The sequence below is a fragment of the Panthera uncia genome, assembly GCF_023721935.1.
Source record: "Panthera uncia isolate 11264 chromosome A1 unlocalized genomic scaffold, Puncia_PCG_1.0 HiC_scaffold_16, whole genome shotgun sequence".
NCBI lineage: Eukaryota > Metazoa > Chordata > Mammalia > Carnivora > Felidae > Panthera > Panthera uncia.
Window position 1 is genome coordinate 70302205 of NW_026057576.1, and position 27579 is coordinate 70329783.

The 27579-nt window shown below is 37.3% G+C and overlaps 1 protein-coding gene across 2 annotated transcripts in view; it reads right to left on the minus strand.

Annotated features, from left to right (window-relative positions):
- The window catches only part of FGF14 (fibroblast growth factor 14), a 607406-nt gene that overhangs the window by 470180 nt on the left and 109647 nt on the right, over positions 1-27579 (minus strand). The window lies entirely within an intron of this gene.

The following is a 27579-nucleotide window of genomic DNA, read 5'->3' on the forward strand; positions in this document are numbered from 1 at the left end:
GAAGGAAGGAAGGAAGGAAGGAAGGAAGGAAGGAAGGAAGGAAGGAAAAGGTAGTACTATGATACTGGGGCAGAGATGTAAACTGGAGCCGTCCCAAGCAGACCAAGACAAATGGTCACCCTTTCTACAAGGGATTAAAAATAAAAATAAAATTTAAAAAAGTCTTACTTTGTATCCCATGTTCCTTCTGTCTCTGTAAGGAGCTATATAAAAGGAAATGGTGCCATGATCCCTATCTCTGAGAACCTTCCAGTCTTATTGTTTCTGCATGGACAATTGTTTTAGATAGTCTTCCTGAAACTCCCAACAGGAGTGATTACTTGCGACAGATTTTTTTATGCAAATGTAGCACTAAGAAAACTTCATGTGCTCTTTTATTAAAGCATGTAATAATGACCCAATATAGCCAAGTATAGCTAAAAATTTAACATCTACCATACGTTAGGCACTGGGTACTCAGAAATAACACATTTTCATTGGTATTGGGACTTTTTAAAAACCCTTGATGGCTCATTTTTCCCTATATTGTATTGATGTTTTCATTCCATACAATCTTAGGAGATCTTTATTTTTTAACAGGAGATTTCATAGACACTCCTGTGAGATTGGGTGGGGTAGACTTATCTTCATTTTAAAGATGGAGAAATGGAGCATGAGCAGTGAGGGATTACATGGTATTATGATTTGATGTGCATAACTAAGATTCAGTCCCAAGTGCTTCTGTAATACCATATTCTCTTCCTCACTCTTCAAAAATCATGAGGCACTCACAATAGCAATAATATTTTTGTGCATGAAGATTAGAGAGAGATTATAAGATTAATGAATGTCAATATTCTCATTTTATGCCAATTTTTATTCAAACATACAACTAACAGCTTTTTTTTTACTTTATCAGTATTGATAATTTAAACTCAGTGTATTTTCATGGACTCTGAAATGATATTCTATTTTTAGACAACAAATATTAGTAGAGATAAAAATATTCCTAGTACAGTGCTTCAGAACATAATATTGCCTTGAATTCATGAACTATCACTAAAACTCCGAGTTTTTAAAAAAGTAGCCTAGAGGGAAAATCACAATTAACACTCCCACAGAGTGAAATAATTTACTCCCTGGTATATGTCTCTGTTTAAAGTCATAGCAGAATGTTCAAAGTAAAAGACTGGAAAAGAAAAGTTTACTGTCATTTAAAAGCTGAACCAATAGGAAGCTTTAGCTCAGGTTTTCCAAATTTGGCTGCATGTCAGAAATGCCTGGCATGTGGGGAAGAGGGCTAATAAAAACATATCCACAGGCTACACATCCAGAGATTTTTTTCATCAGATCTGAGGTGGTCCTGGCCATCTGGATTTTTAGAGCTCCCTACGTCCTTCTTAGGTACAGCCAGTCTGGGGAACCAGCTTTTGGTAGACTGAGATCAGAAGAGTTCGAGTCATAGCTTTGCCATTTACCAGGTCTGAAACATTGGGACAGGCAACTTAAGACTGTCTAACCTTCATGATACTCATCTATAAGATGAAGGAAAAAATACTATCCTTGCAAAGGTCTTACTAGGATTACATAGGATAATGTAATGTTGAGCACTGATACCAACATAAAATTGATGCTCAAAAGAGGTTTATGTCCTTTCCTCTTTTTCCTTAAAATTGGCATCTACTATTGACATTGAGGCATACTTCCTGTTCTATAACCTGTGAAGTAATATTATAGAGACCCCCATTTAAAGCATGGAACTCGACCAAAAACAAATGCTCTGCCCGTTTCCGTGGGTTGAGTTATATGGCCACCAGGCCATATGTGTTTGCTGTAGGCAAATTCCAGACAATATAAAAATACTTACACAAACTAAAATCCAAGGGCCTCTCACATGGCCCAGTATCATTCAGAGTTCCAGGAGAACACGATACACCTAAACTGGGTAACTTGAGAAAAGGGGGTTTATAAAAGAACGGTTTACTAGAGTCTGGGCAAGGCACACAGAAACCACAAGGGACAGTGACAGTACCCTGGAACTAAAGATGGGGGTCAAAGGGCTATAACCACACCTAAGCCAAAGGGGTGAGGCAGGGCATGGTTGTTCAGACCTGGAGTCACAGTTGCCCCACAGGAACCTGGATGAAGGGACACGGCTGGCCCACAGTGACCCTTCAGGGTGACAGTATGAGGCATAGGTCCCTGACCTCTCTCTTCTCCCTCCTGCTAGCTGCTTGGTAATGCTCCCCAAAGGTCAGAAGTCAGGACCAGCCTCCCAGGGATGGGGTGAAGAAGAGTTAAGAGTGGACTTGAGCAGAAAAGGGAATTCATCCCACGTAAATCCTAAGTCGTTCATTCAGTATCACAACGAAACACGTTCTCTCACCCCAAGTAATTAAAAATAGTTCTAATATTTACTTGTAGCTTTTGAAAGCATTAAAAGAAATCCAATTCATAACCAAAAACACAAATTAAAATGCCTTTTCTCTCTTCCTCTGCCATTCACACCTTCCTCAAAATCTCCCTCCAGAATGCCGCCCTCACCGCCCTTTATGTGTGGATTACTTTTTCCTGTACATAAAACTGGCTCCTTCTGGTACAAACTCCCCAACCCCACTTCGGTTCCCTCCATCCCCAGCTCTGCTTTGCAAATGTGCAGAAACAGAACTGGCAGGCTCATTGTCTCTTTCAGCAAGCACAGAGGAAGGTGAGCTTAAAGGGAGGGGAACTGCAAGCAGGGACACGTTGGCATGTACTTTGTTTATCTCGGACTTAGAAAAAAATAGGAGCTCTTCTGTGGACAACACAGCAAAAAGCAAATCTGGGAAGGTCCTCTCTGTGAGCCACTCCTGGCTGTTCTTCCCAAGTAACTCATGGTAATATAACTATCAACTATATCTGGTACTTGCACTGGAACCAGCACCATTCAATATTTTCACGGGTTTTATTCTCCTTGATTGTCACAAAATAGTCCTGTGAGGTAAGTCGGAGTTTTTATTCCCTTAAGACTGAGGAATGCTAAATTACTAGATAGAAGAATCACAGTGAAAAGTGTGAAAGGGAAAATGCTAGACAGAATTCAGTTTAAAAAAAAAGGGTTTAGGGTGCTTACCATGTTTTTGTTTGTTTTTTAGAGAGAGACAGAGCATGAGTTGGGGAGAGGGGCAGAAGGAAAGAGGAATTTTAAACAGGGTCCATGCTTAGCATGGAGCTCAATGCAGGGCTCGATCCCATGACACTCAATGGACTGAGCTACACCACCCAGGTACCTCAAAAAAGGTTATATATATATATATATATATATATATATATATATATATATTTGTCTCTAAGAATTGAAAACTCTCATACATATATACATATATATGAAAACGCTTATTTTTATTTTGCTTTATTTTTATTTAAAACATATACATATATTGATTTAAAACATATATATAGTTTTAATTCAAATTATTTTGATTTATTAAATAATCAATCAAAATAATTTAAGTTAAAACACATATGCAATTTTTTTTTAATATTGACTTATTTTTGAGAGAGAGAGAGAGAGAGAGAGAGAGCAAGTGGGGAAGAGGCAGAGAGAGAGGGAAACACAGAATCTGAAGCAGGATCGAGGCTATCAGCACAGAGCCCAATGTGGGGCTAGAACCCACACACCGTGAGATCATGACCTGAGCCAAAGTCAGATGCTCAACCAACTGAGCCACCCCGGCACCCAACATATATAGTTTTCAATCAATATAAATTCTCATTTCACCTGTTTTAGAGCATACAAATGGAGATTTCTGGGAAATATAAGAACAAAAATATTTGTTTCCTTCCTGCATTGCCACTCACAAACATTAGTGGAAGTAATTTAAAAATAAAATAAAATTGCAATGACAACAAAATCAGGAAGCTATGAGAACTCCATTACAAAGACTAAGAGGACTAGTGCAAAATACAATAGAATTGGAACAAAATGAGAGAACTCATGGGCAATTTATATTTCTCTAGATCTTGACCAAAATGGAGATCTAATTAGTGATCCTTTAATTAGAGTGAGAAAGACTGGGGTCAACTTCTGCTTCCCTGAACAGCACAGGAGGCTGGACTAAAGGTACACGTTGGCCATTTAGATTTTTCCCACTAAGACTCCTAGTGCCAAGAAACTTCCCAAAAGGGAATTGGAAGGGCAGAAGGGAGAGGATCTTCCCCTCTGAAGGCATTGCCCAGACACATCAGATGAATTATAAACACTCAATTACAAATTTTTTTTAAAATGTGATTTATATGTTCAATAACAACAAGCCTAATCTTTTGAGTGGGTGATCTGCTCACCCCAAAGAGAAAATATAGGATATAAAAGAGAGAAAGAGAGACGGAGAAAGAGACAGACAGAGGCAAAGATCAAAGTAAATACTACATTTCAGGAAAGAATTGCCCCCAATAAACAAAAGCAAATTTAAATCAAATGATACTCTTCAAGAATCTAAAGGGAATGTGGATTCTGGGCAAAGAATTTAAGAAAGATATGAAAGAGATAAAAGAAGATAAAAGGTAACAAACAAAGATAAGAAGGGAAATGACCAATTTCAGGAAAGAAATGGAAAACAGCACAGGCAATTTCCATATGAAATCTATATTTGAAACAGCAAAGAGTAGAATATATACTATTAAAACCATTAAGAAACACAAAGGGCAATCTTCAAAAGCAAATTACGTAAAACAAAAATAAAATAGTGAAGGTACAAATTCATTGTAGAGAAAATAATAGACAAGAAAAAACAAGTTTAAATGTGCAAAACTGATATTCCTGAAGAAAAATAATGGAACAGAAAAATTCAGAGATTTAGTGCGAAAAATCTTCCTTAAATAAAGGATAACTTAAAATTAAATAGTCATACTATATTTACAAAGAAATTATGCAGAAATACTAAGATTGAATATTCTGGTGAAATTTCTTGACCTCAAAGCAAAAGGTGAAATTTCTATTCAAAACTAATGGTTAGAATGATGTCCATAAGCCAGACAATTGATTTGGAACTTGACCCCTCCTATTCTAGGAGCTTTGCAACGAAACAGTCTGCGATATTTTTCTATCCTCCAGCACCTAATACGCCCTTGGCACAGTGAATGTAGGAAAAAAATTAGCATTTCAGACAAGTCTTAGATATTTCCACTTCAACTATCAATGACTAACTCAGTGGAGAAATACCTTCAAAATTCTAACAGAAAAAAATATATGACTCCCAAACTTTATACTCAGCCATGTCTTTGAGTCAAATATATAGATAAGAGAAATTAATTTTTAAGCATTCATGGGCATGAGTAATCAATTGGTGATTCTTTAAATTTATATAAATACTATGTGTGTGTGTGTGTGTATGTGTATATATATATATATGTATATGTATATAACGTGTACTATATGAAGGATCAGTGCTAGATCAATATAAATTAAAAACTAGATCTAAATGCATATGGTAATTATGGTTATAGAACAGAATGTGAATGTTATAAACCTTGAAATGCAAAAATAATAATGTATAACACTTAGGAAGTAAAGGAAAATGTAAACATAGCAATTCTCTCATTTTTCAAGGCAGGCAGAAATTGTATAAAGTTAATAATCAAGAAAGAGTTATTCAAATTTATTATTTAAGAATATTTTAAAAACCACTAAAAGAAATAGGTTAGTTCAGCTGATACTTTTTTTGCCCCCAGAAGTGCAAAGAAAAATACAGGCAATTTAGCTAAAACTACGTAAGAAAGGAAGCAATAAATTATGAAATACAGCATTCTAAGACATCAAAAGACCAAATACACTTGTGAAGTCAATAAGTGTAAATGGAATAAAATCAATTCTTTTAAAAAACATTGTAATAGTGAAAAAGTGAGAGCAATATAATGCTCATCCTTAAGGGCACAAAAATGTGAACACCGGGAACAGAGATTTTGTCTGTCTTATTAATTATTGCATCCCTAGCACCTAGCATACATCCAGACACATCACAGGAAATCAACATCATCAACTAATGTACTGATTTCATAATAAACCATACAAAAGAATAATGTGTAGCTGTGAAAACGCTCTAAAGAACTAAGAAAGGTCTAAAAGTGACTGATGTGAAAAGTTTTGCGTGATGTTGTAGTAAGTGGAAAGAGAATACTGCAACACAATATTACACTATGATCTCCTTTTTATTAAAACAAGATATATAGATATTATGTAAAAGTTATATAAGTAATAATACATTATGCATACATAGAATGTTTATACAGGAAAATGTCTAGAATATAAAAATATATCTGAAAATCTCAACAGAGGTGCTGATGGAATTATAGGAGGAGAGAAGCAGAATTTCATGTTTCATTTCTGACTAGTCTGTTATGTTTTAACTATTTACAATGAACATATTAATTTTATAATTTCAATCATTTAGATTAAAAATAAATAAAAATGACAATGTCATCTGGAAATGTCTATCACTAATCCTTAGATCATAAAACATATGGGGAAAAACACATTGCATTATTCAAATAGAGACAAGTTAAGAAAAATATTTACATCCAAAGCCTAATGATAAGTCTATCGATAAACCCACTATGGCAACCAATTTCATCTACTTCCATAACAAGAAGATGGTTCTTTGGTCCCTGAGAAGATAGAGATGTCATTTATGCTGGTGAGATAAGCTCTAGATTTTAAATCATATTACCTAATAGAACAATCTGGAGAAACATAACCTAAGTGTCCAACTCATACTCATATTCTATACTCATATTCTATACATATTCTCATACTCATTCTATATTCTGAAAAGAATATAATCAGAGCCTAATGTTTGGTTCATACAGAAAAAGTGGACTGAAAGAGGCAATAAAAGATTTTTCAGGCACAAATATGCATAAAAATCAAAAAGAATTCAAGAAAAGCAAAAGCCCCATGGTACGAGATGAAGTCCAGCTGGACGTACGTAAAGTCGATAGTGGGGCAATTTCCATAAATACATCACAAACTGCATGGATCAGCAATTGACTGCAAAGGTAAAACCTTGTTAGCTCCAAAAATGTCTCTCAATATGGATAGCATGGGATGGGGAGGTTATGTGGAGAATGTAATCCTACTCTTTACAGCAGGTAGGTTACTATATAAAGAATGGTAATCAACTTTTCATCATCTCTTATGAAGATAATATCAGGAACAATGTGTTTGAACTATGTAGTAGAGGATTTTATTCAGATATAAATAGGGAGGTGCTGAGTTTCTTGGATAAGTCAAATGATCATCCTGGCAATCTTTGAAAAATAGATGGATATCATCTGTTTAGCGCTCCTAGGTTATAATGATGTCCATGAGCTAGACGCCTGACCAGGGGCTTTGTACCTGGCCACACCAGAACCTGGGAGCTCCTCAAGGACAAGGACCAGGTTTTTTTCCATCATCGGCCACAGGCACCTAGTACTGTGCCTGAACAAGTACAGAAACAAGTCTCTGGTGTTAAATTCCTACAATAACAGGATTATTGTAATTATCAATAATTATGATTTAAATAAATCATTTAAATATTAATTAAATATTAACAGGATTTAAAATCCTATTAATCATCTGACAAGAGAGATGTAAATACCAGATAAAACTATATGTTATAAAATTATTTCTTATTCGAAGAAAACATGGAACACTCAGAGGGGAAAAAATGATCCATATCTCCTCACCTTAAAACAACCAATATAAATATCTTCAATTTTAGTCTCTCTGCCTAACATATTTCATATATTTTAAGCTTAGACATAATTTCTACCTGATTTTACATCAAAACATTTCCCATGTTATTACATACTTTCCACAAATCTTATTTGAAAATCTGTATCATAATACATGAAGTGACTTTACCATTGATTCCCAAAACGTTTTCTTATAGTTGGAAGTTTAAGTTCTTCCCAATTCTTTACAGTTTACTAGGTTTGTTAACTTAGAATACATCCCAGAAACAGAATTACTTAGCAAATACATAAAAACTTTTAAGGATCTTTATACATATCATCAAATTGTTTTCTAAGAAGTTAATTTGATAAATAATACAAGTTGAATTTTACTTTACACACTTTCAAGTAAAAGTTAGATATATAGGCATATAGAAGTATAGACCTATATGTAAATATTATATATCATATATGTAATATATTATATTGCATTATAGGTTTTAGCCTTTTATTTTCCCTTCTTTCTAAATTGTCTGCTCAAATTCTTTGTTCATTTATTTGTGTCTTAATGGTTTTGATCATGTATTGTTGTGAATTCATGATACAATAAATATATTAGTCATATTTGTAGCAATATATAATGTTTGCATATATACTTTGTATAAAAAGCTTTCAAATATTTTTCATGTTCAATAAATTTCATATAATGTCAGTATTATTGCTGTTATCATTGAATAAATACACTAAAGTATTACTTCCATGCTTAATCTATTTTTTTAAAAAAATGAGTAAATAAACTTTTGTACAAGTAGTCAGCATAACTATAATGGACAAATTTTATGTACTCATAAACTCTGCATGCCCTACAAAGAGATACTATTGGTTTTACCCTGTTCCATAGAGGAGTGATTTTGTCAATTGCCCTTGGCTGTGTGGTAAATTCTCATCAGAATTAAAATGAAGATAATAGCTATTGACTCGGTATTTGGTGAACTTTTTTTCTTGATAAAATTCTAAATCTTTGTCAAAGTTATATATATAACTATATATGTAGTAACTATATATACAAGATTTAGAATATAGTTATATATACATATATATAAATGATAAATATAATATTTGTTTGCCAATTCCTCAACACTTTCTTTCCTGCAAAATAAAACCCTATCACAGACAACCTTCTCTTCATAATTCTCCCTTTTGTCCATCTGGTACATTTTAGTCCTATCAGTTGATGTCCTTCTCCCCAAATACACCATAAATGTTCACAATTCTGGGTCGTACTCTTCCTCCATTCTCTACCTACCGTGCATTTCTTCATTCCTCAACATAGCAAACCCCAAGCTATCATTTGAGCTACAATCAAATATCATCCCTTCAGTGAATTCCTGTGGATAGCCCCAGACAAGTGAGTTACTGTGAGTACTAGTGCCTTTTATTCATACACACTAAAGACATTATCACATTGTATCATATTAATTTTAATGTGTCTATTTTCCCTACCAGACTAAAACTTTAAATCTCAAATAATGACTACAGTGTCTGGGTGTTCCATAAACATGTGATGGATTGTAAGTGCTTTCAGCAAGTACTTTTTGGTGCCTGTCTGACAGGTGGCCGAGTAGAGGGCATGGCATAAAAATAATCCAAAACTGTCATTGGAATCTTTCTTTTTCTATCTCTACTCGGAACTCCTTAGACCTGGCCGCCATCATTTCTCACCTAGCACACGTTGGTAGCATCCTACCAGTCTTTGCTTCCTTGTTTGCTCCAGCCAAATAGTCCTCTCCACTCAAAACTCAGAAGAATCATTTTAAAATATAAACATGGTCAGTCTTTTCTCCTCAATGGCTTCCAGCTACATTTAAGTAAAATCCAATTTCTTATCCTGGCGCCATGTCTCTCAACAAGCTGTTCCTGGCCAACTTTTTGACTCTCTACCTTTTGCCCACTCCTTCAAGCCATTCCCTCCCCCTATAATGCTCTTCCCTCTGACATTTTCTTGGGTTGGCTTTTTTATTCCTATAAAGATTTGAGTTTAAATGTCACAGTCTCAGAAACTAAAGTATCCCCATTTTTTCAGTCTTAATACTTTATGTTAATTTATGCATTTCTCATTGTTTATTTGATTTTTTTTTTTTGCTTATATATTCTCGCTTATTACTTGTCTCCTACCAGTAGAATATAAGCCCTAGGAGAGCAGAGACCTTGTCTATGTGTTTTTCATCACTGTAAGCCCAGTGCTTGACACAAACTAGGTACATAGTAGATAGGCCTCAATGAGTACATAGGAATAGTGGTGGCAGTAGTAATAACAGATAATACTTATTAAATGGTTACACACAAAGTTGTGTTCTAAATGCTTCATACATGCTAACCCATTTATTTTGCACACAAACACATACACCCACGAAACTACGCACTAGGAAAGGCAGTCATTGTCCTCACCCCATTTTAGAGATGTGAAAACTGAAAAGCAGAACTGTTAAGAAACTAACCCAAAGTCACACAGCTATTACTGAAGGACATAGCCAGAATTTGAATTATGTCACACTGACAGGGAACCTACTCTCTCAACCACTGCACTATTATATACATGTCATTTTAAAAAACAAAAGTGGCAAACTCATTAGAAAGATTTTTATATCCTAGTTTTAAATCTATCTTGATTTAATTAAAATATGTTATCTGTTGGGATGCCTAGGTGGCTCAGTCGGTTGACCGTCTGACTTTGACTTGGGTCATGATCTAGCAATTCACAGGTTCTAGTCCCACCTTGGGGTCTATATTGACAGCTCAGAGCCTGGAGCCTGTTTTGGATTCTGTGTCTCCCTCTCTCTCTGCCCCTGCCCCATTCACACTCGGGTGTCTCTCTCTCTCTGCCCCCGCCAAAAAAAAATAAACATTAAAAAAATTTTTTAATATGTATCTGATGAGTTCAAAGAAGAACATTTTAAAAAATAAAGCAGATTAGGTTATCACTGCAAAAATCATGTCTTAGGACCTGCCATGAGATGAATAAAAACCAGTGACATAAGAGCTAAATCCAATGTCTGTCCCTAGAAAAAAAGCAGACTTTCTTTCCCCGAAAGAAAGCTGCAGGGAATGCATGGGACTTCGCTGCACTGCATTATCTTGACAAAAATGTAGCAACCTGGACATATGGTGTGGCTCAAACCCGTGCTGAGTAACTTTTGGACAGGGACACTGAAGAATATACCTAGCCTGGTTAATAATAGCAAACCACTGATCCGTCAACTAATGGTGTTTATAGGAAATAGAATTCACGAGAAAAAGAAATAGCAGCATGAGACAATTAATCCACAACATGTAATTTCCTTCTCTGTGCATAGCCTTCACCAAGAGGAAATCTGAAGATTCACCACCTGTTCAGATGTGCCTTTTCTAAGATTTAGAATGGCCTCCCGCCAAAATGACTAAAGGCATTCATTTATACCACATAATAAAAATAAACATGGTGTTCACTGCAAGGTAAGTTCTGTGGTCTAAGAGAGAATGAAGTGGAAAATAGCAACATTCTCAACCCTCAATCTCCTAATTTTAGTAACAGGTATTTTATGTGTACTAATTTAGAACACCTGAAATTTAACACACAAAAAGTAGTGACTTCTAGTGCATTTGTTATGACCAAGCTGTATTCCCAATTCATGGCGAACACTCATCTTAAAATTTTTCAGCTTTCCTTTCTTTTTGTACAGGTCCAATTTTAATGCCTCCTTCAACTAAATGTTTCTTTCTCTCCTATTTTCCTCCCTCTTGGTTCTCTCATGTATTCCTAATAACTGTCTACTCTGCATGAAACTGAATCCAGTCAAGGGGCAATGTAAATCGGATCCAAATCCAGTTATCACCACTTCTAACCACATAACCATAAGCAAATTGCCCAATTCCTCAAGCTTCATTTTCTCATATGAACAACAGTGAAAATTATACTTACTCCATGGGGTTTTGTTAAGACTAGCACATACTTTGTAAAAAGCATCTGGCACACAGTGAATGCTCAGTACTGTATCTGTCCCTGCTGCCACTGACCGCACCTGTCTACATGGTGGGCATCCCACTTCATGCTATAATTCTCATTATCATATAGTCTACCTAAACATTCTTTTTGGGTAGTTGTTACAATAACACCTCCAAATCTATAATGGTTTTAACACAGTGAATCTCATATTGGGGTACCTGTTCCTCTGAGAGGTAGAAATATTTGTTTTAGTTCTAAAAAAAAGTTACATATATTTGTGAAACCTTGCAGAAGCCAACTAAAATCTCAAGGTTCCTTCCTAGTAAGTCTAGAATTTTATCAGTTGAACTATTTATTTCACACACACACACACACACACACACACACACACACACACCCCAACTATAATATTCACTGAAGTAAGGATGCTCTAGTAAAATGTAGGTGATCAATAAGTAAAAAGAATAAAATGCCAATTTTCTAATGTTGCTCAGAAGCTCTGATTAACACCTGTATATAATACATTATTTTAAGAATGCAACTTATTTAGAGGTTAAAAATCTATCAGACAAAGGATCCAAACACACACACACACACACACACTAAAAGGACCACTTAGTAGAAGAAGTATTGAAAACCACTTAACCCATTTAACCCATACTCTAGTTATATCTGACTTGACACACTATATCTTTAATTCTCAGCTACAGAGAATGATGCCTATACACTTTGTACCCTATGTGGAGTTTTTTGTTTTGTTGTTACTCATCATAATTTAATAAATTATTTTGATAATGGTAATAATAGCTTTCAACTCATAAATAACTGTGAAATCCACAATAATTAAATGCATATTGATTTTCCATAAGCACATCAAGATTATGTCACCTATAACAGAATCTTAGCATACATTTGAGTATTTCCTCCAGAATGATTTTTGTTATGTCCTTGTATCTTCATATCAAATGACAAAGATTAACTATTTCTCTTCATGGGTAATACTTTCTGTAATATCCTGCAGAAACCATTCATCTGCTTCTTGAGACATCTCTTGTTTGCACTCAAAAATTACAAACAGTTCATCCTTGGTCTTTTGTATAAATTAAAAGATATGCAAAAATATACTGTCTAATGAAGAATTTAAGTCATGATGTCTGGACTAGAAGCATTTTTTTTTTATAATCTCTGAAAAAATTCTTGCATTTTCATTTAAAACATGAGGAATCTCCCTCTTAATCCTTAAAGTAAAAACAGCTTTTGAAATATTTGAAAAGTAAAAAAGGTAAAAATGAATTTGAGAGCAATGAGCTAAGGATTCAAACATGAAGTCACTCCATTGAGAAACACCTTGTTGATAATCCCAAGGGTTTACAGATACAGAATTTGGGTCTCAGACTTTTGTGATTGATGAACTCCTAGGTTTAGAACAGAAATGGTACTCACTGCCCTGTGATGTGAGTCCAAATACTGGATCCTTAAAGGAAATTCCCTTCCCAATGGTCACCTCTGCTTAGCCCAATAAAGTGTGCCTTCGGTTGAACTCCCTCACAATCTTCTCAAAACTAGTAAAAAGGCAGGGATATTTTAAGTGATTTTTAGCATATTACATTTCAGGTGTTCTACATTCACTTTGCAAAGTGAAATGAGTAGATATGATCCTAGGTGTGTATCATTTGCATTATCAACCCAGATGATAATGACCAGGATGGACACAGTAAGGATGATATAAGGACACCACTGAATGGTCATGAGTAAAAACAACACATTCTCAAATTGAAGAGCAATAAAACAGTAAAAACAAACAAAAATCTTGCAGCATACCCACTTCTTGAGCTACCATCGTGCTACTGTGCAGATGGAGGGGATATGAAACAACTAGGAACTTCCAAGTCAGACTCAGACTGGTTTGCAACAAATTACTCAATCTGAGATTGAGTTTTTGTTACTAACTTGGAGAGTCCAGGTTGTCTTCAGGCTTGCACCAGAGGATAGAAGTAAACACCAATGCACAGTGAAGGTTCATTAACTGTGCTTTTCCCTTAACCACTGAGTTATACTAACTAGGGCTTTCTGGGAATTTCTGGCTGCCTACCTCGGAAATTGATACATACATGTAAAACATATCATTATTATATCGTGTTTAATTCTAGCCACTGTACCAAACAGTATTCAAATTACTATGCAATACAGGTTTACACAAGGAAAAGTGTGCCTTTTGTTATTTTATTTTTTTAGCATAGAAGTGCTAGCATCTTATTTAAATAAAATTATTAGTGGGGCACCTGGGTGGCACAGTTGGTTAAGCATCTGACTTCGGACCAGGTCATGATATCACAGCTCGTGAGTTCAAGCCCCATGTAGGGCTCTGTGCTGACAGCTCAGAGCCTGAAGCCTGCTTCGGATTTTGCACGCGCGCGCACGCTCGCGTGTGTGTGTGCGTGTGTGTGTGTGTGTGTGTGTGTGTTTGCCCCTCCCCTGCTCATGTTCTGTCTCTCTGCCTCTCAAAAATAAACATTAAAAAAATTCAAAAATAAAAATAAAATTATCAGCAAAAGGAAAAATATATAAATTATAAATTTGTAAAATTATAAATTCACAGAATCATGAATTTGTAAATTATATTAAACAATACCTATATATTTCTAACAGTATATATACACATATATAACATATATATTATACATATTGTTAATTCATGATCACTAAATCAAAAGCACTTCAGCGAAGATCTCAGAATCTTCTCTAAACTACTGACATATTTAGAATGGAGCCTTTCTTATAGATTATTACATTTACTGCAGGCCATCAAACAAAAATTCTGCAGCTCTGAAAAGACTGTTCACTGTCAGTTCAAAGAATTCTTTATCCTTTTAAGAGTTTTGAAGCCTTTGGTGCATTATTCAAGTTGCCTGAAAAACACATAACTGTCATAGCACACACAGTCTTCTTTCTGGAACACTGAAGAAAGATGTACGTGTTTGGCCCTTCATATTTTTGGAGAATTTTTTATTTAAGCAGTATCTTATATAAGCAACTAGAAACACATGAATGATGTATTTAGTTACTAACATGACATTTTCAAGTTGACAGTAAATGATGCAAAAAATCAGAGGCAGCAAGGTCTTAGTGTTGCCATTAATAACAGGAGAATGTGACTTTGACTAATTTGGTAGTGTGCCTGTGGTATCTGTGCTGATAGTCACCCTTATAAAATTAATGGAGGCCAAGATGTATACATTGTGAAGTCAGGGATGCTTGCTAAAGGTATATCAGAAATGACACAAGGGTTAATACTTCGCCTGACTTTTTTTTCAGTTTTAATTTCAACTATTTTATCTGCAGATTCATTTTATCAACTGCCACATTAGTAGAATATGGCCAATTTTACCAACCTTATTTTTAAACAGATGCTAGACAACAGAGAGATTGTGCTTGATGAAAGTTTATTTTGGAATGCCTGTCAAGAAAATCTATTTTCGAAATCATTATTGACTTTATATTCCTATTTTAAACAACTGCAATGTGACTTTGCCTTAAATTCATACATCCCTGTTTAATTCTAAAGTTGTGTTTAAGCTGAAAGTTAATGCAAAACTTGGACAAGCCACCACTCGCTGTCACATAGGAAAGACTATATCAATCTACTTTCTGTGTCAGACTCCCCTCCCTCCCCTGGGGAGCATGCCATGCACTTGATCCCTCCAGATACATGTGGGAACAGCACTGGGGCCCATACCGTGCCTATGGGGGTCACTTAGAAGCTTTCTAATCAGCTTAACTCACCAGTCTGCTGTGCCCTGCAGACTCACTCTTCCATTTCCCAGAGGAGGGACTGGGAAGGGCTCCAGGCAGGATCAGGAGGCCAGCCCCAGGCTCTGCTCTGTTGCTCTCTATTATCCCGCTGGAAAGCATCCCATGCTAGGAGGATCCCAGGAGAGAAAGGACCTTCCATAGCCTCAGTCATTTACCAAATCTCACCGAGGGGAAAAGGGAATAAAGTCGAATGCTAAATACCCTTTTCTGTGAATTTTACAACCGTTCAAACTCTTCCTTGATGCGAGTTCTCATCTGCTAAAGTGAGCCCACGGAGGTGCTCCTGCACTCAGTGACTTCTTAGCTTGCTTATGTAACCGATCTAATTTAAGGCATGTATTTTTAAAATTTACATCCTTCCTGTCCCTGTCCGGGTCATTATTATCTGAGTTAGACTGGAAATGATAACACGGCCAGGATCCTATCTGTTCAGTTCACTTTACAAAATGATTGGCCCAGAACCAGATGTGACCCTTAGAGTAAAATGCTTCTGTCGGGCTGACAGTGGTCTTTGAACATCCCCTTCGAGAAATGCTTTCCAGGTGGGGGCCGCTCATCACTCAGCTTAAGTGTCTCTGCTACCAGGTTCCATAACTGAATTCTGATGAAATCGCACACGAGCAGCTCAAGTCCTGTCGGCAACCCCACTAATGCCTGCAGCCCATTTAAAAGAGGCTTCCTGGTCACAGGCTAAGATTTCTGAAGTGTCCCTTTCTTCACAGAAGAAGAAACAGAGGCCCCGGAGGTAAACTGGTTTGTGCGGAATTGCAAAGCTAATTGGCGGCTATCTCCTGAGGCTCAAGGGTTTGCCCACCAGAGAATAAACAGTGGACAAGTTAAAAATTCTAGAAAGGTAGCTTCTAAGATAAGAGAGAACAAAACAACAATATATACTGACATCAGCTCCTAGCCATCCCTAAAGTTACTCTTTTATGAGCTAAAGCATTTAATCAGCATGCTGGGTAGTTAACTGAGTGGCTGGGAATGGATTTAAAATGCATTGTTCCTTCAAAAAATAAAAACCAAGATGCTCTAAAATGTAGAGTTTTCAACCCCCAAAAGTAAGCTTCACTCTGCATGTACTTTGTGTGCAAAAAGAATATATTTCATTAAACTCCAGGGTATGTGTTAGTCTGCAAAATTCCTCTCTGCTATCATAATGTGCCTTTGTTAATTTTCAAGATAAATGACTGAAAGCAAACAGCAATTGCGGAATCACATGCCACCAAATCCATCTGCTCTAGGGTTTAAAGATGAAGTGCACTGTGAACCCACCTGTAAACTGAGTGTGTCTGAAGCCCCTTCTGCAAGTGGTCTGCACAGCGTGTCCAAGGAAGGAAGATGGAGTGACAATCTATGTTATAGACTTTGTGACTTATACACCAACTGGGCTTATTTTTTATTTTCTTTTAATTTGGGGGTTTTTCATAACTTTAAAAGTATTAAGAACTTATGAAAAACATTAGAAAAAAAATTACCTGGAATCGCTTTATTAAGACATGACTATTGTTAACATACAGCTATATTTCCTCCCAGTATTTTATATGCATATGTATAGACAAACACATAAATAAAGACAGATAGATGGATAGATAAGATTTATTATGGTTTATACAATGTTTTAATCCTTTTCCACACAATACATTTATTTTACTAGTTACTGTCATATATAAACTTATGTATTTCTTTATTGTTAGAGGTTTGGCTTATTTCCACTTTTTGCCTATTAAAAGAACACTACCATTAGCAATATTCCAACAAAATTTACATGTTATATTTAATCAATTCATTTGCTAGAGTGTTCTCTTTTTTTGAAGTTTATTTATTCATTTTGAGAGAGAGAGAGAACGTAAGTAGGGGAGGCACAGAGAAAGAATGAGAGAGAGAGAATCCCAAGCAGGCTCTGCCTTACCAGCGCAGAGCGTGATGTGGGGTTCAAACTCATGAACCATGAGAGCGTGACCTGAGCTGAAATCAAGAGTCGAATGCTGAACCAACTGAGCCACCCAGTCCCCTGCCAAGGCGTTCTTCCTATTCCAACTGAGAGTTCTGTGTTATATGACTGTCTTTATTACTATTGTCTATTGTCCCTCATCAACTTATAACACTAATAAACTTAATTGATCTCTTACTCTATGCCAAACACTGTTCTAAGCACTTTTCATACATTTGTACATTTTAATCTTCGCAATAACTTTATGAGACAGATCTAGTATTATCTTTTATCATCTTTAAAGAGAAGAAGAAACTAAACCACAAAGAGAGCCCTCTGTAACTTCCCTAAGGTCACATGGTTAACATGGGATGATCGGGTATTCGAACCCATGAGTCTGGGTCCCAGGCCCTGCTTGGAATCATGAAAGCATATCATATTTCTAAAGGATAAGATTGCGTGTTTATTAAGCATGCTCTTTTAATATATTTCCCATTTTTAAAAGTACCATGTAAGAACAGGAATATTCATGTATTGGGATAGCAACTAATTTTTGAAGAAAATAAAGCATAGGAAGGAAATTGTCCTAGTGACTCAACCTGCTTCATTAAAACAGCTTCTTTCTGAACCTAAATGTCCATCAACTGATGAATGGATAAAGAAGTTGTGGTTTATATATACAATGGAATACTACTTGGCAATGAGAAAAAATGAAATCTGGCCATTTGCAGCAACATGGATGGAAATGGAGAGTATTATGCTAAGTGAAATAAGTCAGGCAGAGAAAGACAGATACCGTGTGTTTTCACTTATATGTGGATCCTGAGAAACTCAACAAAAGACCAGCAGGGAGGGGAAGGGGGGGAAAAAAAGTTACAGGGGGAAGGGGGCAAACCAAAAGAGACTCTTAAATACTGAGAACTGAGGGTTCGTGGGGGTTGGGGGGGGGGGGAAAGTAGGTGATGAGCATTGAGGAGGGTACCCATTGGGATGAACACGGGGTGTTGCATGGAAACCAATTTGACAATAAATTTCATATAAAAAATAAAAATAAAATAAAATAAAATAAAATAAAATAAAATAGCTTCTTTGACATTTGTCTTACTTCTCCTCTTGCAGAATCACAATCTGCAATGTCTCATATTTTTTTGAGAGAAAGACTATAAAGTATAGTTCAAGAAGTTTTAAGTTTATAATATAAAGTTTTAAGTTCAAGAAGTGAATAATGGAGCATTGTGATTCCCATATTTGGGACTATCCTGGCAAGTTGCAGCTGAGATGAATTCTAACTTGACCCTTTTCTAGACACAACCATAGAGGAGATGCTTATCTCTCTACATGCCACATTTCTAATCTGAAAATAGGGCCGTTAACCTCTCCCTTGGTGCTACGGTGAAGATGAAATCAAACACCACAAATAAAACCACGGGCACAGTGGCTAATGTATACTAAATGATATTTTTTTTCGTCTTCTGCCTTGTTCCCTGAAACAAAGCAAATAAAAATAAAACCCAGTTTTAAACAACACAGTTTAAAGTCTAAGCTTTTATAACATAACGAGTACTGTCTCGTTGAGAATAAATCCTTCAGGAACTCCATTTGAAATGTCCCTAGCCCCGCCCCCCACCCCCGAAGAATATGCAAGCACCCCTTCTCATTCTCCCAGTGAATACACAGGATGCCTTCAGAGTCTGCTCCCAAATGTTACACTGTTACAGAGTTTACATCTTACTGGAAACAGATGGACTCAGGACGTGATGCTCAGGGACCAGGCCTAAAACTGTATTAGGTGCTTGACCTAATATATCAGGGAGGAAGCTCTCTACATGGTAAATACCCATTACAAGCATCATTTGAGTCTATTGTGGCTGCAGCTCTATATGTATTAAATAATTGTTATTTCCTTCATTCAGTCTGTTCAAATAATAGTCCCTCCTTAGGCCACATGCTGCAGGAAAAATAGGCAATGATTTCAGCAGTCTCCAGGCATGTCAGCCCTGAAGAATAAATAACATATTTATCTTTAAAAAATTATGTAGCAGGTTGAAAAAAATGTCATTTTTAACAGCCAGCACCAGAGCTCCCCTAAGGGAGAGAACCGTCTTTAAGAAAATACCTGGATAGACTGCTTTAAGCAGGGAGGAATGACCTGAGGGAATGCTCTATGTGAAGACAGCAAATCCAAGACTGCTCCATGAGACGTTAACAGAATCTGGGGGGGTGAAGGAGGCATCTAGAGAGGAGAGTGGGCGAGGCATCTGGAAGAGTGGAGGGGACGGTGGACAGCAGCAGGACAGAAAGGTTTGATCATGCAGAAAAAAGTGGGTAAAAAAAAAACAACAAAAAAAAAAACAACTCCAAGTGGCAAGGAAGTCAGGGCATTGAGTTATTCACTAAGTCAGAGTTTGGTTCTGCGACATAAACCGCCTTCATCACTGCGAACCTTCAGTAAAGCTGTCATACACACCAATGTCTCGTTTGAACGGTGGTTTTGGTTTCACTTCTGAGCATGCGAGCGACAGAAAAGGAAGAAGCTCCAGCGACTGAGATAAAAATCAGATGGAGAACTCAGCGGAAATATGAAAACACATCTAGGGTGAACATGAGAACATGAGCCCCTAGGAAATAAGAGACACTGGGGGGAGTTGGGAGTTTAAGTCAACTTTCTGTAAACTTCAAAGGGACCTAACATAAAGTCTACATGAATGAAAAGAAGCACTCTCCAGTTGACAAGCATAAATAGAATAGGACAAAGAGGCACTTTCCAAGGGACTTGGGGAAATGAATTTAGACTTCATCTATTTCTGTTGCAGCCTTGTATTTTTTTCCAGATGCTTGAGCTTTCAAGAGTATGACTTATTATAAAATCATTTTATATGCATTCTAAATGAACTTAAGTCACTGTTTTGGTGAAAAGTAAGGCATTCCTTCTATAAGCTATGAACAGAGTGGTGTCAAAACTGAATTCCCTGGATGCAGGCTCTGAGTGTGCTCAGAAGGCAGTAAGTGTGGCCCATGGTGCTTCCACTGTTTCTTGAACACTTGTATGGAATTAGAAATGGCCACTGAAGGGTGGCTCCCTCTCTGAAAACCCGACTCAACAGCCCAGCGAAGTATGCATGTGCAACACACACAGTATAGCATTTCTGGCCTCACCTCATCTCTCTCTTCACAGTTATCCATCCTTCAAAGCAAAGCAACAAAATCCTCACCCCCTCCGCCATTCCTCTGACCTACTCCACCATGCTCACCAACAACCTCCTAATTGTGCACTTACAATCTGTCCTTTGTCCCCATCCCTTTCCTTGTTCCCTTAGTCCCAGAATATTAACAGTAGCCCTGTCATTAAACTAGTCACCCCAGCTGGGAATCCTTGACTTTGTTTTCATATGCATCCCATTATTACTCTGATCCTAACTTCTCAGTCATTATGTAGTTCTTCTTCCTCCACAAGTATCTGAAATGCTTTATGTTTCCAGGTCCGGTCCTGCATTCTGTTTGCTTACTCCATAAGCATGCCATGCTTCACCTGTCACTGAATACCTCTCCAGATATCTCATCTCTCCCAGATCCTAACCTCTACTTCCAATCTCTACTTCCCAAAAGCATGCTGCACAGGTCCCTCTAGGTATCTCATCAGATAACTCAGTATCTCCATGTCTGGACCAATGGAGACAACAAGAGACACGCTGCCAGGATTTAGCCTTCCTCCAACCAGGTGCATCTCACAGCTATACCAAGGAAACAAAATCAGATATTTGCAAGGCAAAAACAGTATCTTCCACTAGCCATATAATAATGGATAAACTCCACCCATATGTGAATTAAGAAGATGCCAAAGATTCCAATCTTGCTGCCCCACTTGTCCCTATCTCATTATAAGTCATCACTTAAGCAACCATCTGAGCCACCTCTGTTTTTTAAATTTGCATTTAAATTCCATTTAGTTAACGTACAATGTAATATTAGTTTCAGGTGTACAATATAGTGATTCAGCACGTCAACACCCCCTGGCGCTCGTCACAAGTGCTCTCCGTAATCCTTATCACCCATGTAACCCCTCCCCTCACCCCCTCCCTTCTGGTAACTTATGCAGTTATGGGGGCTGGCTAGCCAAGTCCAGTTACTTCTTTATAGTTAGCAGTCTGTTTCTTGGTTTCTCTCCTTCCCTCTCCCCCCTTTTTCTCATTTGTTTTGTTTCTTAAATTTCACATATGAGTGAAATCATATGGTATTTGTCTTTCTCTGACTGACTTATTTTGCTTAGCATACTATACTCTAGCTCCATCCATGTCTTTGCAAATGGCAAGATTTTATTCTTTTTTATGGCTGAGTAACATTCCATTGTGTATATATACCACATCTTCTTTATCCATTCATCAGTTGATGGACATTTGGGCTGTTTCCATAGTTCAGCTATTGTAGATAATGCTCTTACAAACATGGGGGTGCAAGTGTACCTTTGAATTAGTATTTTTGTATTCTTTGAGTAAATACCTAGTAGTGCAATTTCTGGATTGTAGGACCATGTCTTATTTAGAAATTATTTCATCTATCTAAATTATAATATCATAATTAACTGAGCAACTGTAACAATAATTGATTTCCCTTTCCTTCTAGAAAAATATATCTTTATCTCCACTACACTTGGTGCTCCCTAACAATATGTTTAATAGAATGGCTCTGTAGACCAAAACTTCCTCATACCCACTCTACTCTCAATGTTCTACCCTCAACATTTATCTTAAGCTCAGCCACTAAGAGCTTCCCAAAGTTGTGGTTCCTAAAATTTCAGTTCTCAAAATGCATTCTACATACACAAGTCCTCATAAGGTGCTCCATTTTTAAAATGATATTCATAATTTAAAAAACCAGATGAACATAGGGGAAGGAAAGGAAAAATAAGATAAAAACAGAGAGGGAGGCAAACCAAAGAGACTCTTAAATACAGAGAACAAACTGAGGGTTGCTGGAGGGGATGTGGGTGGGGGGATGGGCTAAATGGGTGATAGGCATTAAACAGGGCACTTGTTGGGATGAGTACTGATCACACAGAGCCTGCTTGGGATTCTCTGTCTCCCTCTCTCTACTTCTCCCGTTTGTGTGCGCTCGCTCTCTCTCTCTCTCTCTCTCTCTCTCTCTCTCTCAAAAATAAATAAATTTTAACAAGGCAAAGGAGAGTCACCAAAGGCATAAAAGAAAGAAAAAAGAAAGAATAAATCCTGGATGACCATATAATTGGACTTGTTTATTCATTTAAAAATGACAGCTACAGGGGCACCTGGGTGGTTCACCTGGTTGAGCATCCGACTGCAGCTCAGGTCATGATCTTACGGTCAGTGAGCTCAAGCCCTGCATCGGGCTCTCTGCTGTCAGCTCAGAGCCTGGAGCCTGCTTCGGAATATGTGTCTCGCTTCTTTCTGTCCCTCCCCCCGCTCACACTCTGTGTGTCTCTCTCTCAAAAATAAATAAACACTAAAAAAAATTTTAATATTAAAAAAAGAAGAAATGACAGCTACAAACTTGTATCCTCCTGATGTCAGATAAAATTTTTCATAGAGCAAAGAATAATATTCATAGCCCTGTAATAGTCTCTTTAGTGATTTGATGAATGTTCTTGGTACACAGAATAAAACCATTCTTTTGGTTGTGAATGTTGCTTCAAGGGCTATTTCACTACTTCATTAAGAAGAATTTCCAGATTGTGCATGTGTGTGTTATATGAAATACATTCATGGTAGCTGTTTTTCTAGAGATGATAAAAAATCTAGAAAAGTAACTTTTGTTGGAATTCTTTACACATGTGTATTTCCAGAAGCAGGGTGAGCTAATGATTGGTGTGATAAATGCTTGTTCATACTTTTATCAGATCACTAATAAGCTTGGTTTCTGAATAACTTGGAAAGTTACACTAAGAATTAATATCGCACCATCTTTGCACAGAATTTTTCTCTATTTTGTTATTAGACTGAGAGTACACTATATTCCAACATCTCTAAGGATCGTCTTCATAAACTCTCCACTCTTTTAGGCCTGTGTTTAGTCAGGGAATAGATAAGCCAGAACCTTACAGACCAGCCAAGGGGCGCCTGGGTGGCTCAATCAGTTAAGCATCAACTCTTGGTTTCTGTTCAGGTCATAATCTCATGGTTCATGAGTTTCAGCCCCGTAGCAGGCTCTGTACTGACAACATGGAACCTGCTTGGGATTCTTTCTCTCCCTCTCTCTCTGGCACTCTCTCTCTCTCTCTCTCTCTCTCTAAATAAAATAAACATACGTACATACATACATAAGCCAAAATAATACTCTGATAATTTTTTGTACTTTCATAGTGCTTAGTAAGTTCCAGGCACTGTTCTAAATGTTCTTAACACTTACAACTCCCAATGAGGTAGGAACTATTGTTATTCCCACTTACAAATGATGAAATGGAAGCACAGAGAGGGTAAGTAATTTGCCCAGAGTTACAACAGCCAGTATCCCAGGGCATGAAGCCAAGGTAGAGGCTTCAAAGCAAACAATGGTAGTTGCAGAACCATGATCCAAGGTAGGGAGTCGGTTGAAGGATCAAGGAGAGGGAATGCTTCATGGACCAGGGTTCAACAGCAAAGCAGCAGCAGAAGGAAAACAAAAAACAAACAAACAAACAAAAAACTAGACTGTATGTCTCTGAGCCATGGCTTAAAGATTCTTAGAACATTCTCTGACTGAGGGCAAAATTGGTCTCATTGTTTAGGGCAGGCTCCAACCTTATAGATGGTATTTAGTAAACTCACTTGGGGATGTTTTACTTTAAGGGGCTAAGGATCCTAGACAATCACTGTGTATCTCCTAACCAAACATGTCTATATCCTCTCTTCTGACTGCATGATGAGCATTTCCTCCCCTCAATTTTAAGAATGAGCTGTTCCATTTTCTCCACTATTGCTCATCTGTCCACCTCGAAAGAAATTCCCTGCTCCTCAAAGTATCCCCATCACACAGAATCTGATTCAAGTTACTCTTCTTCCATAAAATCCCTCTTTTCCTTTTAAAGGAGGAAATAGCCACAATATTTATTATCTGCATATTGCACACAGTCACGTATTTCATTGAAATGTTTTGTTTTTCTGCATGAGCATCTCGCCTGGCAAATCTCTGTGGCCAAAGACCATTTAGGATTACTTACCTCTATGACTGACTCATAATGCTCATTAGTGTGGATAGCTTGTACAAAATGCCTAATGGGCATTTGTTAAATGAACATATCAATGGAAAGCATAATTTATGTGTTACCCTGCTTTTTCCATCAACCCATTCATGTTTGGTCCACAAAAAGTGCCCAATAAATCTTGATTGATTAATTCCTTCGCTGTTGAGTCAGAAATTGTGGAATTAACAACAAATACTATTATTGCAATCTAGTATTTGTTATTTTAAGTGAATAACAGTTAACAATATGAAGTGCCTCAACTGCTTTGTTTAATTGCACAGAACCCATGCTACAAACACTACCCCAGGGATTCATTTCTAAAGAAGGCAAACACTTTCTTCCTTCTTTCACACCAGGGAGGACACACGGCATATGTTTTGGTCCTAGTTGGTCTTCTCTGTCTCTGACACATAGCTGACAACAGTTCATAAATTTGAGTTTTCATGGTGATAGCAATTAGAAAGAAGGCTTGTAACTCAAGGCTACCAAGTCCCTTTGCATCAATATATTCTGGGTTTGCTTTGACCTTTTTGAAAACGTTGCATATGTATGCTGCATGCTTGCATGTATTCTTTCTGGCATTACACTGAGACTGTGAAGTTAAATGTCATTGCAGTCTAGATATCCAAGCCACCTTATCATATGACATTATTTGGGATATAATCACAATGAGCAAATCTGTTCCATAGGAACTGTTTAAAAGGTAGGCATGTACCTTTTTTGGTAATTCTTTGTGAAAACATCTCTACTGATGCCATGTCCTTTTTATTCTTCTCCTCCTCAAATACTTTTTTACCTTATTTATTCAAATTTCAGACCAGAACTATAGGGCAAGTCACATAACAATTTATATCTCTATAATGAGAAGAGATATGAGTTGATCACATGTCTAATACTGAACGCTTAATTTTAAGAATGGTCTTACTTTTTAATACAAACGGACAAGATGACACAAAAATACACCAAATAGGATTTTAAAAATGAGACACTTCTAAAATTATTGTTACTATGCATAAAATATTAGTCTTTTTACTTCCCCCATTAGACCACTCGCCCCCCTCAAAAAAATTTTATCTCTGAGAGAATAACTCTTTGGTTGCTAGAAGTTCTACTTTTTTCCCTCTGTCTTTCCACTGCTCAAGCATGCTTGAAACTCGCTTTAATCATCCTCTATGCCAAGCATCAGGCACAGTGCCTGGCACACTGTAGCACTCAGTAATTGTTTGATCAGTGAATAAGAGAGAATCTTTTGAAGTTACACAAACGAACCAAAATCTTTCTTTTGAGGATGGATGATAAAAAAAAAAAACATTTGCATCAAAGGATAAAGTACTCTTTCAAGTTGAATCTGTCTACGAATATAAAAATTCAAAGGCTCTTGTACATTACCTCGGCATTTTATTTTTTTTCCATACCACTTTGAAACAATAATTTTGTTTTATCTAGCTTTTTAATTTCCTTCAATCACAATCATGAAAAACTGAGAAAGTAGTCTGTGTTCATGTTAGCCTGAAAAATATAGCGTGTTGCAAACTCACGAAAACAATCTGCCATAAATAGGACAGTGATAGTCTCACGTATCTTCATATTCTCAGTAATTAAGAGGAAAACCGATTCAAAGTCCAAAGCTGAATTCACACTGATTCAGTTTTGTATTAATTCTAAATGCAGACCAAGATATTTACTTCCTTTTTTATGTAAGATTTTTTTAAATGTTTTTTTAATTTATTTTTGACAGAGAGAGAGAGAGACAGAGCATGAGCAGGGGAGGGGCAGAGAGAGAGGGAGACACAGAATCTGAAGCAGGCTCCAGGCTCCGAGCTGTCAGAACAGAGCCTGATGCGGGGCTCGAACTCACGGACTGTGAGATCATGACCTGAGCCGAAGTCGGTGGCTTAACCAACTGAGCCACCCAGGCGCCCCTACTTCCTTTTTTTTTACTACACCATAATAACATTTTTTAAAGTTTACTTATTTATTTTGAGAGAGAGACAGAGAGAGTGAGTGGGGGAGGAGCAGAAAGAGGGAAAGAGAGAATCCCAGGCAGGCCCTGCACTGTCAGCCCAACACGGGGCTTGAGCTCACAAACTAAGAGATCATGACCTAAGCTGAAATCAAGAGTCAGCAGTTAACTGATTGAGCCACCCAGGCACCCCGCCCACCCCCCCCACAATAACATTTAGAGAATCAAAAGTACTTCAAAACCCTCGGAAGAAAAGTATTATCTAACTTGTAAATAGTCACCTCCTCACACTGTAGCGACCACTTTTTGCTTATTGATGGAGTAAAATATATTTCTTTCATTTCATATATGTGAATGGGTGGTGTCTTCTCATTTTTATAAGTGTGTCCCCTTGGACATTTTTCCCTATAGTCTGAATTTGGCAATTCTCTTTTCCTGTTGCAGTGCCCTTAAGTGCCAAGGTCATCCCCATGGCATGGTACTAACACCACCACACCTGCTCCCCTACCAGCCCAGCCTCTGGACGCAGGACTCCCCAACCCTGAGGTCCAGAGCAATAGCTCATCTTTGGCTCTCTGGACCCAATTAACTTTGGTTTTGTGCCAGCTACCAATTTTCCCATTAAATTCTAGTGCTGTCCCTGAATCCAACCCGAACACAGCACCGTGTTTCTCTGCATACGCAAGTCTTGGCTGTGGTCGTGAACTTACGTCTGGAGTGAGTGATAGGGGACAACCTTGAGCTAGGTCCAAGGCCACGTCACCCTTCCCTAGCAGTTTCACTGCCTTGTCCCTCCCAATCCTCCCTTTAAATCACATCATTGCTCTACCCTATACAGTTGTCACCAGCCCTAGAGTCAACCTAGCAGTGGCAGAAAGCCACCCTGCCAGTGAGTACTGCTTGGTGGGCCAATCCAGACCTATATAGTTGGTAATTGTCCTTTAGTGGAACGTATACTGTTGCAGAAATCAAATAGAAGTCATCTAACCAATAACATTCTAGAAAACAACATCATTCTTTTCCAC